The sequence below is a fragment of the Sminthopsis crassicaudata genome, chromosome 2 (assembly GCF_048593235.1).
Source record: "Sminthopsis crassicaudata isolate SCR6 chromosome 2, ASM4859323v1, whole genome shotgun sequence".
Taxonomy (NCBI): Eukaryota; Metazoa; Chordata; class Mammalia; order Dasyuromorphia; family Dasyuridae; genus Sminthopsis; species Sminthopsis crassicaudata.
Genome location: NC_133618.1, coordinates 75,425,079 through 75,440,974, shown reverse-complemented (window position 1 = coordinate 75,440,974; position 15,896 = coordinate 75,425,079). Strand labels below are relative to the sequence as shown.

The 15,896-nt window shown below is 34.7% G+C and overlaps 1 pseudogene; it reads right to left on the bottom strand.

Annotated features, from left to right (window-relative positions):
• Positions 1–15,896, bottom strand: part of LOC141552655 (pre-mRNA-splicing factor SLU7 pseudogene) — a 105,597-nt pseudogene that overhangs the window by 64,020 nt on the left and 25,681 nt on the right.

Below are 15,896 nucleotides of genomic sequence, written 5' to 3'. Positions count from 1 at the left end.
ATTGCTAACAAAAAGGCTAGTGAAGGTGAAAGAATTCCAGCTGATTTATTTAAAATCTCAAAAGACGATGCTGTCAAAGTACTGTTCTCAATATTGCCAGCAAATTTGGAAAACTCAACAGTGGCCACTGGATTGGAAAAGATCAGTTTATGTCTCAGTCTTAGGAAAAGTAATGCCAAAGAACGTTCAAATTACTGAACATTGTGTTCATTTCACACACATGCAAGGTTATGTCTAAGATTTTACATACTAGGTATCAGTTATCTGTGAACTAAGAATTACCAGAACAGCAGGCTGGTTTTTGAAGAGGAAAAGGAACTAGAAAACAAGTTACTAACATTTGCTGGATTGTGGAGAAAGCAAGGGAGTTCCAGAAAAATTTCTGCTTCATTGACTATACTAAAGCCTTTGACTGTTTGGAGCACAACAAAATGTGTCAAGTTCTCAAAAAGATGGGAATAGCAGATCATCTTGTCTCCTGAGGAACCTGTATGCGGGCCAAGAAGCAACAGTTAGAACTGAACATGGAACAAATGAATGGCTTAAGATTGGGGGGAAAGTACAAAAAAGGCTGTACATTGTCACCTTATTTATTTAACACATATGAAGGGTACATCATGTTAAATGACAAGCTGAATAAATTAAAAGGTGGAATTAAGGTTGCCTGGAGAAATACAATCTCAGATAAGCAGATGATACCACACTGATGGCAGAAAGTGAAGAATTAAGAAGCCTCTTGATGAGGGTGAAAAAAGGAGTATAAAAGATGGCTGGAAGCTAAACGTAAAAAAACCCCCAAAAAACTAAGATCTTGGCAACTGCTTCCATCACTTCCTGGCAAATAAAGGAAAAAGAAATGAAAACATTGTCAGATTTTATATTCCTGAGCTCAAAAAATCACTGGAGAGATGGCAACTGCAGCCAAGAAATTAAAAGACACTTGCTTGCTAGAAGGAAATCTATGGCAAATCTGGACAGAGTACTAAAAAGCTGAGTCATCACCTTGCCAACAAAAGTCTATGTAATCAAAGCTATGACTTTTCCAATAGTAACCTATGACTGTGAGAGCTGGACTATAAGTTGGACTATACCAAAAACTGAGCACTGCAAAATTAACATTTTCAAAATATAGTTCTGGAAAAAACTTTTGAGAGTCAGCAAGATGTTCATATATGTCAGTACTTAAAGAAATTAATTCAGACTGTTCACCTTTAAGAAGTACAAGCAGGTACAAGAGAACCCAAAAGGAAGTGGTAGGTGTTTTGTTTGGAGAAGAGAATATGTATTGAAGAAAGAGGAAATATACAGAGATATAGGGATCAGACTTGTTTTACTTAGCCAAAAAATAGATATTGAGTTTCTGATCCACAGCATCTAAGCAACATGGTACAAATCATTCTGTCCAGGTCCTGCTGTTGCTCAGATAATTTCTGAGTTTTTTATCAGCTCATCTCATGCTGAATCTCATGATTAAAAATGAGACTGGCTGGTCTTTCCTGACTTTTTCATTAGCTCCTGATTCGAACTATACTAGCATCAGGTTCCTATAGAGACTACAATAAATTGTGCAGAGATTCAGAACACAGAGTAAGAGAGCTTTATAGCTACACAACATGTGAAAAAAGACCCAGAAGCTTTAATAGACCACAAGTTTTGCAAGTCACTAGAAAGTCATGAGAGCCAAAACAAAACAAAACAAAACAAAACAAAAAAAAAAAAAAAAAAAAAAAAAAAAACAATGCAATCCTGAGCTGCGTAAGGAGGAGGTAGACTATTTTGAATGAAGGAGAGTAATAGTTTTGCAGTCTTCAGTTCTGATCAAATATCATCTAGAATACGGTGTTCTGTTCTAAGTTGTTGTTTTTCCTTCATCTTCAAATTTCTCCATTTTCTTTTCATTTCAAATATAGGGTAATATCTTGACTGGTGTGTGAATTGGATTTAAGTGAGGCAGCAGTTACACGAGAGGTATCGGTCTCGCTCTCATTTCCAGTCATTGAAATCCAGTGTCAAGACAAAAAGCCAAGGACCCAGAATGCCTTGACCTTTGTATCTTCAATGACTGATGAAGCTCTAAGCACCCCCACAGTACCTGCTTCAGTCACCAGGAGCCATTGGAGCAAATTGTTCTCATTCACCTATCCCATCAGGGGAAATTTTAGATGCTTAGGGTAGACATCCACTAGCTCACGAATGAGTTTGAAACCTATCAGTTACCATTGACCTGTTTTAGCCCATCTGCCAAGATGGTTTACTGGGATAAAATGAGTTATTCAAAAAGGACTAGCACCTCTTGTGTGAGAACTTGATAAGTCCTTTTCAAGCCTGTTAATCCACCTTTGGTGTTCATCTGGCACCCAATTCTCACTTTTGGCATCAAGAAGATGTAGTATGCTCAGCAATCACACACTAGTAAACTATCACAGCCAAGAAAGATGAGAGACTATGTCTAAAGAGGACAACTAAAGTGTCAAAAGAATTGAAAACTGATACACAAGGACTAATTTAAGGAAGTGGTAGGTGTTTTGTTTGGAGAAGAGAATACATATTGAAGAAAGAGGAAATATATAGAGATATAGGGATCAGACTTGTTTTACTTAGCCAAAAAAAAATGTGGATCATACTGAGATGATATCAGGAAACATTTGCTTTCAAGGAATCGCCTTATAAAAACTACCTCTCTCATGACATCTGGCTACCAACACCAACTTTCAATATAGTCATCTGTATTTACCCATCTTGATTTATTGAAGAGTTTTAGATGCTCTATCCACATTCCATTCAGAATCATTTCTTTCTTTCTTGTTTTTATTCTTCTTCTTCTCTATCAACCCTCCCAACCAAGGGAAAAAGAATAAAATTCTCTAAAACTCAGAGATTCATAGGCTCAGAATGGTAAAAGTTGGTAAAGGACCTTAAAACAGATTACAGACTTAGAACAGGAATGAATTGGGAGGCACCTTAAAAGAGAGAATGTAGAATTTTATAACAGGAAATGGCCTTAAAGACTACTAATTCATTTTATAGGTAAAGTACCTAAGACCTGGAGAGGGGAAGTTACTTGCCTATAGTCACATGTCTAACAGTTATAGAGCCAGAACTCAAACCCAGATCTCTTCATTGCTAGTGCTGGATTCTTCCCACTCCATGATACTACCTTCTTCCCATAGACCTTTGCTGTGGGAAACTATGGCTGTAGAATCAATGGTACCTGTCCCAACTTCATGCCACAATTATCAGGATCAAGACTATATCCCATATTCTGCCCTAAGAAGTAATTTGTAAGTATAAAGTATAAAGTATAAATTGGGAGTCCAAGTACTTGAGTTCAAATCAGTAGTTCTGCTCTTTTACTAGTTTTTTGAGACAAGTCATTTCATCCCAGACTTCAGTTTCTTCTCAATAATATGAGAAAAATTATTTTCAAGCACCACTAAGATCCTTCCCTCTTTGCTCCAAATTATATGTTCTGTAATTAAAGAATTTTTTTTGTTAACAAAAAGGATTTCTTTTGAAGACGTTTGTACCATTCTCAAAAATCAAATCCCATTGTTAATGATAGTAAGAGTCTGGGAAAATCCAGCTCACTTAGGGAACTCTGAATGGAACGTCAAATAAATTATGGCAGCTGGTTCTGCCCCACAGCTACTCAAACAAATGTATCCTTTGTATGCCATTGAAAAGACCATTTTCAGCTGGGAAAAATTTCCCCTTCAGTTGAGAGCACTCATATAAGATGAATGAAAGGCTTATAGTCAAGTATGTTTCTGTAGATGAAAAAATTTAACTGAGACTCTTTTTAAAGTTATGATAGTACCAAGGTCAGAATATCATAGGTTTTGGATTGAAAGGAACCTTAAATACTATTAAATCAAATCCCTTCATTTTATAGACAAAGTTATTGAAATCCAAAGAATGGAGAGGATTTATCCAAGTCATTCAGTTTATGTGCTTTGTAATCTGGCTTCAACCCAATGGTCCAGATTTATCTTAAACTATACTCCATCCTCTCTTCTCTATTTCTATCAAACTAGATTGTTCTCCATCTTCCATCATTATTCTGCCATATCTTTCCCAATTCATCACCCTTATCTGTTGAACTTCCTCCTTTCCTTCAAGACCCAATCTAGATGTAAATCTCCTCTATGAAGATGTCATACTTCTTTAAGGTTATTGATAGGGAAGAAAATAGAAGACTGACAGAAATATATCAGAATGTTATCAAAAATCTTCCTTCACTAATGTCCTATTCCAAGGTCTAGTCCTAACTCAGTGTTCTCCCTTAACTATCAAAGGCTATGTCAAGGCACCACAAGCTCTGGCAGGCCCGGCTAAGCCGGGGAGTTACTATAACCTCCCAATACCTCTGAGGAATGATGAGGAAGATCAAGGAACACTTCTTGAAGGAGGCAGCTGAAAGAATGGCTAGGTTAAATTAACTCAAAGATGATGCAAAAACAGTTGAACAACAAAGCAGATACTTTATAGAGCTAAATAAAGTGATAAGATTCATTTGGAGGAGGGAAAAGTCTAGAATATTAAGGGAAATCATGAGAAAACTAGCCATGAGAAGAAAATAGCTCTCTTAAACCTCATTTTTATAAAGTTGTGATTCACAGAGGGCCACACAATGAGGGGGTCTTCAAGCTCTCAATCCATTACTCTTTGTACTACACCAAGCTGCCTCTCAAAAATTATTGATAGGTAAGAAAACAGAGACAGAAAACCATTTTGATATTTTATCATGGTTATCCTACACCAAAATCCTCCTCCAATGCCTCATCATGACTTAGAGCTCACACGAAGTTCTCAAAGAATGGGACAGGAAGACACGAGTTCTGACAGGCCCTGCTCAGATTGAAAGACTTCATATTCAGATCCAGTAAACTGTCTATTTGCTGTAGAGAAGTTTATTAGGAAGTTGGCTGCTGAGAGGATATATTTTTAAGTTGGTTATTTACTATGTCATTAAGGGATTTTGATGTATATTAATGGTGGCTACACAAATGAAATCAGGCAAACTGAGGAAAGTTTGAGAGATAGAGTGATAGCCATTAAATATTAGATAGAATATGAAGCGAGGTGTTTTCTGAATCCAATATCCACACATCAGTACAACAGCTTCTTTTAAAAGCTTTGTGGCTGTTCATTCATTTATTCATGTCTCACTTTTCATTACCCTATGGACCAGAGCACACTAATACTGTCCATGGGGTTTCCTCAGCTAAAGTACTATGGTGGTTTGCCATTTCCTTCTCCAGGAGATAACTGCTTACTAGTGTTAGTGAAAAAAAATATCCACAATTCCAGGGCCAAGAGAACCCTTAGAAGAAATTTTCTAGATTATACTTCCCAGAAAACTGCCACTGGAAACATTGTCTTTTGTGCACTTAAATTGAGTGATGATGTTTGTGAACATGGGGTGTTAAAAGACAAAACAAACAGCTTTACTCCAGTAGTCTTAGAAATGAAACTAATGTGATTGGCAAAAATGGCAATAATGAGCTATGGAGAGAAACATGGACAGTATGTGGATGATGATATCCTGAAATCCAAACATCCATCAGAACCCTGATACTGGCTTCAAGAACTGTGGCAAGATTTATCTGGTTGATGAGAAATCAGGATTTTCTATAATGCTATACTGAGACTAACAGGGAACTTAACAGATAAGCTTTTGTCTCTGATTCTCAATATCAGTATCATGAATGATTCAGGTGACCCTTTCCTACTGAACTGAGGAAGCAAAAAGATTATTATGGAAGGTTTATCTAATGTGCCCTAGAAACATGAGAGCTGGCAACCATTTGGTCTAAGTATATAAAGCTTCTTTACATCATTCAATTCTATAATATTTGTCTTGTTACTCTTTTTCATCATATTGCTCTAAATTCATTTAGCATTGAGAGAGTAGAGGCACAGAGCCATAGTTTTGAATTTGTGATAACCTAAACAATATGTAGAGTCTGAGCATAGCTAACAAGTATGCTATGGTAGAAACACAATATCAGATTTGGAAGAAAACTCAAAGGTTATCTAGTGTAACTCAGACTTGAAGCCTGACTCTTCTCTGTGAAATCCCAATAAATAGCTGCTTAGCTTGTCTAGGCTCTGATTAAAATCTCCAGTGAGAGAAAATGTTTACCCTATACCATAAATACTTTAACATCATATTTCTTTGTTTTATGAAGTGGTGACATAAAAAAGACACTGACAATGTTATTTTATCTCCAAAAACCAAATTCTACTGTAGTGGAAGAGGGTGGATTTGGAAATGTCTTTTCTTTGCTAGCTTAAAAGATTTGAAGACAGGATAGGATGGTGGAAATAACATCAGAAATTATTTCAGAATATAGAAGTCAGAAGACTAGAATTTTAGATTTATTTTCTTAAGTGTGACCTCAGCAAATAATAGTAGATGACACCTTGATATATCTTTACATATATTATCTTATTTTATCCTCATAACAAGCATCTAAAATAAACCCTGCAGGTATTATCTCTATATTATTGATAAACTGAAGCCGCATGATTAAGTAGCTTGCCAATGTTCACACACCTAATAAGTGTCAAAGGCAGATTCAGCACTAACTATAAGATCATCACTCCCCTGTTTTCCCAGATAGCAACTTTCTTGGATACTCAGGCTTTCTGATACCAGATTAGCCACTGTCTTTGGAGCTCAGGTATTCTCTCTCCACTTTTCTACCATAGCAAGTTATCTACATCTTTTACACAAATGAATTACACAGTGTGATTTCTTTTCTTTCTAATAGGATCATAATCCTAGAAAAGGACAGCTGCATACTTAGAGCTAAAATGAAAACAGATTTGAGGCTCTTTCTGAAGGGAAAGAAACTGGAGGTGCTGGGGACTCTGCCCTCCAAAGAATGACAAAGCAGAGACTTGGAAATTATCAGGTCAGAAATCATTAAGTAAAAAAGTAAAAAGAAGAGTAGTTGTGGTTGGTGATTCCCTTTTCAGAGATCCTGAGACAGTCATAAGTCAATCTGATAACAACTGTAAAGAGGCCTGTTGCCTTCCAGGATACATTTACAAGATATAAAAGAGAACCTCCTGGGATGTCAAAACATGAATTCTTGAAGGCAAAATAATATTGCCAGAAGCAAACTATAAAGCATTTCCAGAGATTATTATAACCGATGAGAAAACTAAAAACCCCAGGGAGCATAATTTTTGTTTTCCTCACTGTTGCCCATTTAAGGAAAAGGATTTAGAAGTTTCAAATGGATTTGGGAACTGCTGGCTAAGAAGGTGGTATCTAAAAGAGTGGGATTTGTATTTTTGTACTTTGGCTTAAAATACAGGGATGAAAAACTTCTGATGAGGAAAAGAGTATGTCTAACAAAAGCTGGAAATAATGGAATGGATTTTCAGTCTTACAAGTCTTATCAAAAGCACTTCAAACTAAAAATAATGAGAGAGGAGAAAACTGTCTATGTATATCTCAGTTAGATATCTTTTAAGAGTAGCTTCAGAGAAAGAAGATGAAAAATAATTGAGGTACTCATAAAGTCACAGAACAGAAAATCCATGAAAAGAGCTTCCAGTAAACCCCATGGCTCCAATGTTCAGACACAACAAGCAAGAGAATCTAAAGGTCCTAATGCAAGAAACAAATTTAACTTCATAGGTAGCTGTGAGACTTAGAGTGAAACTCGTGGCTGAACTCTGTCTCTAAAAGAGTAAATCTTATTCAAAAGAAATAGGTAAAGGGGTAGATGAGATGGCATTGCTTATTAAGAAAGTTTTCTTATGTAAGAAGATCTAGGAACAAGAATGGGGAAATATCATGGAACTATTGGCAGAATATCAATGAAGTTACCTAGAGAAGTGACTTTGTCATTAAAGAGTAGTATACTCAAGTGATCTTCAAAGTTTTTTTGTCAATTAAAAAAAATTGTAGTATACACCAATGATATATGTACCATATATTTACTTATAAATTTTATATTTATATATAGGTACTATTTTACTAAAATTATGTGTTATAAAAGTTAACAAAAATAGAAATTATAAAATAATTAAAGATGAAATAACAATTGGTCCTGGGAAAAATAGGGGGCCCCTGGAATTGGCTGAATGGTGGACTGGCATGCTCATGCCTGCATTTTAGAAAAATCATTTTGGCAACTTTATGGAGGATGGATTAGAGAGAGGAAAGGCTTGAGGGATGAAGGCAAATGAGGAGACTATTGCAAAAGGCCAGGTGATAGGTGATGAAAGCCTGAAAAGGGATAGTGATAAAAAGAGACAGATATAATAGAAGTTGTGGAGGTGGAAACAACAAAATATAAGATTCCAAATTTGAGTGATTGAATTATGTTTCTCTCAATAGAAATAGGGAAATTGAGAAGAATGACTTTGTGGGGGAAAATAAGGAGTTCTGTTTTGAACATGTTGAATTTGAGATGCCAATTGAACCTCAAATTCAAAATTTCCACCACTCTAGTATACATCTCTTCTCACTCTAAATCATCTTCTACTCAGACATTGAAGTGATTTTCATGAGATGCAGGTCAGATCATGTCACCTCCATTCTCATTAAACTCCTATGGCTCATTATTGCCTCTAAGATTTTCTCATTTTCTCTCTGACAAAATTCTCTAACTTTCAAAGTCCTTCATAACTTAGCCCCCTCCTCCTTTCCATCTTTTTACACTTTATCTCCTACCACATACTCTTTGATCTAGTGATACTAGCTTTCTAACTATTCTACAAACAAGACAATCCTTCTCTTAGCTCCCGGCATTTTTTCTGACTATCCCTCATGCCTGGAATGTTCTCTCTCCTTAATTTTCTATTTATCCTGCATATAGCTTGCTTTACATACACTTATTTACAAGTTGTTTCCCCCATTAAATTGTAAGCTTCTTAAGAGCAGGGACCAAGCAGGCAACGAGGAAACAAAGTTATTATACTTTGTAGATGATGTGACGGTATATTTAAAGTATTCTAGGGAATCAACTAAAAATTTACTTGAGACAATTGACAACTTTAGAAAAGTTGAAGGATATAAAATAAACTCATAAAAATCATCAGCATTTCTATAATTACCAACAAAGACCAACAGCAAGAGATAGAAAGAGAAAACTCATTTAAAATAACTACAGACAATATAAAATATTTGGAGGTCTCCCTACCAAGACAAAATCAGAAGCTTTATGAACACAATTACAAAATACCTTTTCACACAAATAAAGTCAGATCCAAACAACTGGAAAAACATCAATTGTTCATAGGTAGACTAAGCTAACATAACAAAAATGACAATTCTACCTAAATTAATCTACTTATTCAAAGCCACACTAATCAAACTGCCAAGAAATTACTTCACAGAGCTAGGAAAAATAATAAAATTAATTTGGAAAAACAAAAAGGTCAAGAATATCAAGGGATCTAATGAAAAGAATGCACAGGAAAATAGCTGAGCAGTACTAAATCTAAAACTATAATATAGTTGATAGTCAACAAAATGATTTGGTACTGGCTAAGAAATAAAGTGTCAGATCGCTGGACTAGGTTAACTATACAAGACACAATAGAAAATAACAACAGTGATCTACTGTTTGATGACCATAAAGACTACCACTTCTGGGATAAGCACTCACTATTTGACAAAAACTATTGGGAAAACTGAAAAATAGTATGGCAGAAACTAGACATGGAGCAACATCTCACACCCTATTCCAAGAAAAGGTCAAAATGACTTCATGATTTAGATTTAAAAAAACAAATTAGGACAACAAGGGACAGTTTATTTGTCAGATCTTTTTAGAAGGGAGAAATTTATAATGAAATAAGAACTAGGGAACATTATGAAATATAAATAGATAATTTTATTACATTAAATTAAAGATTGTACACAAAGAAAACCAATGCAGCCAAGATTAGAAGGGAAGAAGAAAATGGGAAAACAATTTTTACAGACAGTGTTTCTGATAAAGGCCTCATTTCTAAAATATATAGAGAACTAAATCAAATTTATAAGGAAAAAGTCATTCCCCAATTGATAAATGATCAAAGGATATGAACAGACAATAGAGAAATTAAAGCCATCTATAGTCACATGTAAAAAATTCTCTATATCATTGTTGATTGGAGAAATACATATTAAAACAGCTCTAAGGTACCACACCTATCAGATGGGGTTAGATGACTAGAAAAGATAATGATAAATATTGGAGGGGTTGTGGGAAAACTGGAACACTAATGCACTATTGGAGGAATAGTAAACTGATCCAGCTTCTAGAGAGCAATTTGGAACTATGCCCAAAGGGCTATAAAACTGTGCATGCAGTGTCACTATTGAATCTGTAAACCTAAGAGATCATAAAAGAGGGAAAAGGGCTCATATATGCAAAATTATTTGTAGCATTTCTTTTTGTGGTGGAAAGAAATTGGAAATGGAGTGGATGCTGATCAATTTGGGAGTGGATAAATAAGTTATGGTATATAAAGGTAATGGAACATTATTTTTCTACAAAAAAAAAATGATGAGCAAACTGATTTCAGAAAAGCCTGGAAAGATGTACATGAACAGATGCTGAGTGAAGTGAGCAGAACCAAGAGAACATTGTACATAGTAACAGCAAGAGAATGTGATAATCAACTATGATACACTTTGAACTTCTCATCAGTACAGTAATCCAGGACAATTCTAATAGACTTGAGATAGAAAACGCCATCCATATCCAGAAAGAGAACAACGAAGCTATTGTCACCTTTTTTGTTTACTTTTTTCCAGTGATTTTCCCCTTTTGTTCTGATTTTTCTTTTATAACACGACTTTTTGGAAATATATTTAAAATAACTGTACATGTATGACTAATATCAGCTTGCTTGCTGTCTTGGGGAGGGGAAAGGAAGAAATGGAGAAAAATTTGGAACTCAAAATCTTACAAAAATGAATATTAAAAACTATTTTTACATGTAATTACAAAATAAAATACTACTGAACTGTAAAAAAAAAAAAAAAAAAGGAGCAGGGACTGACTTTTGTCTCTTTTTGTATCCCCAGGACTTAGCACAATGCCTGACACATAGTAAATGCTTAATAAATGCTTATTCATTGATTGATAGAAACAGGTAGTAATGAGGAACTGAAGTTCAAAAGTGAGATTAGGATTGGACTCATAAATCTGGAAGTAATCTGTGTAAAGATAGTAATTAATTCCATGATAGCTTTAGAAGTCACCATATGAGATGGCATGGAAGTAGAAGAGAATCCTAAATAGAGCCTTGGGGGAGGAGCCATTGTTAGAGAATGGAATATGGAAAAGGAGACTGAGGAGACATCATATGGTTAGGAAAAAACTGAGAGAAAAGTATCAGTTTAATGCAGAGAGAAGAAAGTAAACTCCAGGAGGAGTGGTTGGTCCATTGTATCAAATATTATAGAGAGATCAAGATGGATAGAAAGAATGTAGCTACTCTACACTAAAACCAGGAAATTTAGAAAAATGGATTTGAGAATAAGGTAATATAACAGAAACTCATTCATGCCTTCTGTATCCTAAGTTAATAATGTCTTATCAAACAAATAAAAGTATGTGTGTTTAATGGGGGAGCCCTCCCTCCATAAAGCTGGAATGAAGAGGAACAGGAAGAAGTAACCTGACCTTGTTGAACCAATATCTCTTGGAGTCATTCTACAGCCCTTACATTGGAGACCAATGCTATAGACTACCTAGACAGAAAAAAGAAATAGCTATGAATTTAGGAAATAGAACACAAATCTGGCACAAAGGCATAATACCATAGTAATGAAAACTTCAGTTATTCAGACATCTGTTAACATAATTAGTAAGTCTAGCCTCCACAACAGAAATAAAAATATGACTCTTTCCTTTCCTTGTAGAAGTGGAAAACAATGAGTCAGGAATATTATGTATAGAACAGTTGATATTTTCAATTAATTTGCTATTTTTTTCCTTTTTTATTCTTTGTTTCTATATATGGGAGGTTTTCTAGGTATGGGCTTTTGAGGTATGGGAGTAGGAAAGTATGTATTCAGAAATTAAAGTTTTAAAAAAGGATTCTGGTATTTTAAAAGTTTGAGAGACATAATTTCTGAGTAATTAATCATTTTATTAATAAAGCTAACATGTTATAAATAAAAGAGTCAGTGACACTCTTAAATGCCAAAAACCAATCAAAGTAAGGGGTTCACAGTGTATATAACTGCTGATCTTCCAACAGTGCTCCTGAGGGTGGCAATCAACTCTGATTATTAACAAGTAATGAGACAGAATGAATATTATAATGATAGGTGAACCTATTCTTAGAAGGGAGTTGGAGAATGTGATTGATTATGTCATTTACTTCTAAATTGTCCAGCTTTGACATCCAGAAAAGGAACACTGGGAAATGAGTATAAACTGTGAGCACTGTTTTGTTTTGTTTTGTTTTGTCTTTCTTCCCAGATTATTTTTAGCTTCCGAATACAATTCTTCCTTTGCAACAACAACAACAACAAAATTCGGTTCTGCACATATATATTGTACCTAGGATGTACTATAAAATATTTAATATGTATGGGAATGCCTGCCATCTAGGAGAGAGGGTGGAGGGAAGGAGGGGAAAAATTGGGAACAGAAGGGAGTACAAGGGATAATGTTGTAAAAAAAAAATTACCTATGAATATGTACTGTCAAAGAAAATGTTATAATTATAAAAATTAATTTAAAAAATTAAATAAATAACAAAATAAATTTTCCAGCTTTGGGCAATGTAATCAAAAATTTTATCCCCACTCAAACCTGTGTAGATCACAATGGATTTTCCCATCTTAGAGTAAATTCCTCATAAGGTTAGATGGGGTAATAATGTCTAGATTGAGAAGAATGTTAATCCTATCTGCTATCATCAGTCCTGTCCTTCTAAGACTTGAAATGAGGATTTTATAAAAGGGGAACACTGTATCTTCCCAAATCATTGGTTAGTGTTTATTGATAATTATTTTTCAAGATGTCAAGAATTATTTGTTAAAGAAATGAAAATGATGTATTTCAGACATGGTTAGGCAAGTCTATGTAAAATCATGGAAACAGAAAATGGAATGCTATGTATAAGAAGTAGTTATTAGATAAGCTTAACTAAATAGAGGGTTTTTCAAGGCAGAAAAGCAAGTCATATAAAAAAGGACTGGAAAATAAAAGGGACCCAGACAAAGGATGAGCTTGAAACAAAACAAAACAAAAATTGCATAAAAATAAAAATACACACATATATATGTATATATATATACATACACACACACACACACACACACACACACACACACACACACACACACACACACACACATATATATATATATATATATATTATATGGAGAAATGTAATGGCATGAAAAAGCACTAAACTGCCTAAATTAATTTGTCAGAAGAATGGCACTATAGAGGAGTTAGTAGACAATGGGAGATAAAACAAGACCAACAATTAAAAAAAAAAAAAGATCATCAATAAAACATATACAAGACAAAGAATTTTGGAAAGGGACATAAATAGGACAATTTTGTTACCACTTTGTTTAATTTATATATTTTTAAAAGATGGAATATAGATGGATGTGCTATAGATGGATAAGATACATATATCCACATGGGTTGTCTAAATACAACTAATGAGAAACAGATATCTCTTAAATATTGCCCAATTCCTTCTCTAAGAATATTTTAGTTCCTACCTTGAGTGGCACAAAAAGGCTGAGGACCCTTTTGTCTAGTTTCTAAGAGAATATTGCAACTGAATGCTACCCACCTGCCACCACACTTATTGATGGTTTGGGAAGATTGAGGGACCAATTATTTTTAGATATTCAAAACAATAGATACTTCTCTAACACTCTTAGGTTAGAAGGGTTACCTCAAGCATACATTGTTTGGTTTCTTCCCACTAAAAAATGTCTGCACAAATGAAGATCACAAATAGTGAATAGTAAGTAAATCTATTTATCCAATCAAAACAGGAAAAAATAAATGATCAAAATCCTGCAGATTAGAATATAACAGATAATGCCCAAGAGTGAATGAACTCTTTTCTGGAAACAAGATGAAATCTCAGCTCAAAGTAAGAGGTAAGTCCCAACATCACCCAAGCAGAAATTCCCTGAAGTATCTGGAGAAGGAAGCAAGATGGAAATCAGGGAAATGTTGAGAAACTGCATTTTCCAATATGTCTGTGTCTTTCAGAGTCTTTCTCTCTTTCATGGAATTAGTATGGAAGAAAGTCTGGAACCATGCAAATCTTCTGAAATTCTGCCTCATGGAGTATCTGGAACAAACTTTACCTCTTACACGGATTCATTAACATTCTCTCCACCAAATGGGAGTCATATCACATAAAGAGCAGTACACAAAGCTCTCCAGACTTGAATGGAAATTTGTTTTAAATTCATAACAGAAATTCACTAGTTCCTATAGAATCATTTTTATGATGAGATAGACTGATTTACTCAATGTAAAGATATCTTATTACTTTAAGTGAAAACAATAATAGACTTTAGACTAAAATTTTAAGATACTTGGAGTAACTTTACACAAGAAGAACCATTCCTATATGTTGAGGATACTTAATTATATCCTAGAGATCGTCTATAAATTATCAAACTAATTGGGAAAAGATTCATTCCAGAAACTGGAGAGCATATATTGTTTTATATAACATACCAGAACTACCTGAGGATAAGACTCAGTTTGAGCCTTGAATATCCTTCCCCTGCTGCCCTCTACCACTTAACATGTACCTGGCACACATTAAGCTTTTAATAAAAGCTTATTGACTCAACTTTGGTTAGAGAAGGACCTTAGAAATCTTGAAGGGTCTGGATAATTTCTGACTTCTTATTTTCCCACTAGTATACTAGGCACAGCAGTGTCCCTCAGATCAAATAAAAAGCAGTAAATCATTCCTCAGAAATATCACCAAGGAACATGTAGAAACAGGGATTTGGGATGATGATGCTCAGAGCACAAAGAGACTATATTTGATTAATAATAATCATCATAAACAATTATGTAGATCTATAAGATTGACAAAGTGCTTTACATATCTAACCTGCTATTGTAGAGAACATCTCTCTGGGTGCACAATGGCATGGGCACCTCCACTCTACTTCACCTAAAATGAAAGAACAAACAGTGAGTACCAGCTTAAAGAACCAAACTCTGTATTCTTAGGCCACAAGCACTCCTTCGATGAGGAAAATCCAAGGGCTTTTCCCTTATAACGTTGTCTCTTTTCTCTCACCAAAATAAATCATCTTAAAAGGATGGTTGAATCTGGTCATCTTGTGCTTTTTAAAAATACACACTCAAGTCCTGCCACAAATTGGCTCTTTTCAACAAGGAAGTGATTCAGGTCAATTCCAATACACTTGTGTTGGAGAGAGCCATCTGCATCCAGAGAGAGGACTGTGGGGACTGAATGTGGATCACAACATAGTAGTTTCACCTTTTTATTTGTATGCTTTTCTTTTCTTTCTCATTTTTTTTCCTTTTTGATTTGATTTTTTATGTGCAACATGATAATTGTGAAAATATGTATAGAAGAATTGTACATGTTTAACATATATTGGATTACTTGCTGTATAGGGGAGCAGGGGAGAGGGAGGGAAAAATTTGAAATATAAGGTTTTGCAAGGGTGAATATTGAAAACTATCTTTGTATCTATTTTGAAAATAAAAAGCTATTATTAAAATAAAAATGAAAATATATCTCAAAAACAAAAAAGTCTGACCACAGAGCCACAGCTTGTCAAAAAAGGATCCTATGCACCACATAGTTAGCAGGCAGGACTAGTTACAAACGCTCAGCACACGTGCCAATTTTGTCCAGCACAATCCCATTGTATCATATGACTCTCCTGGAAA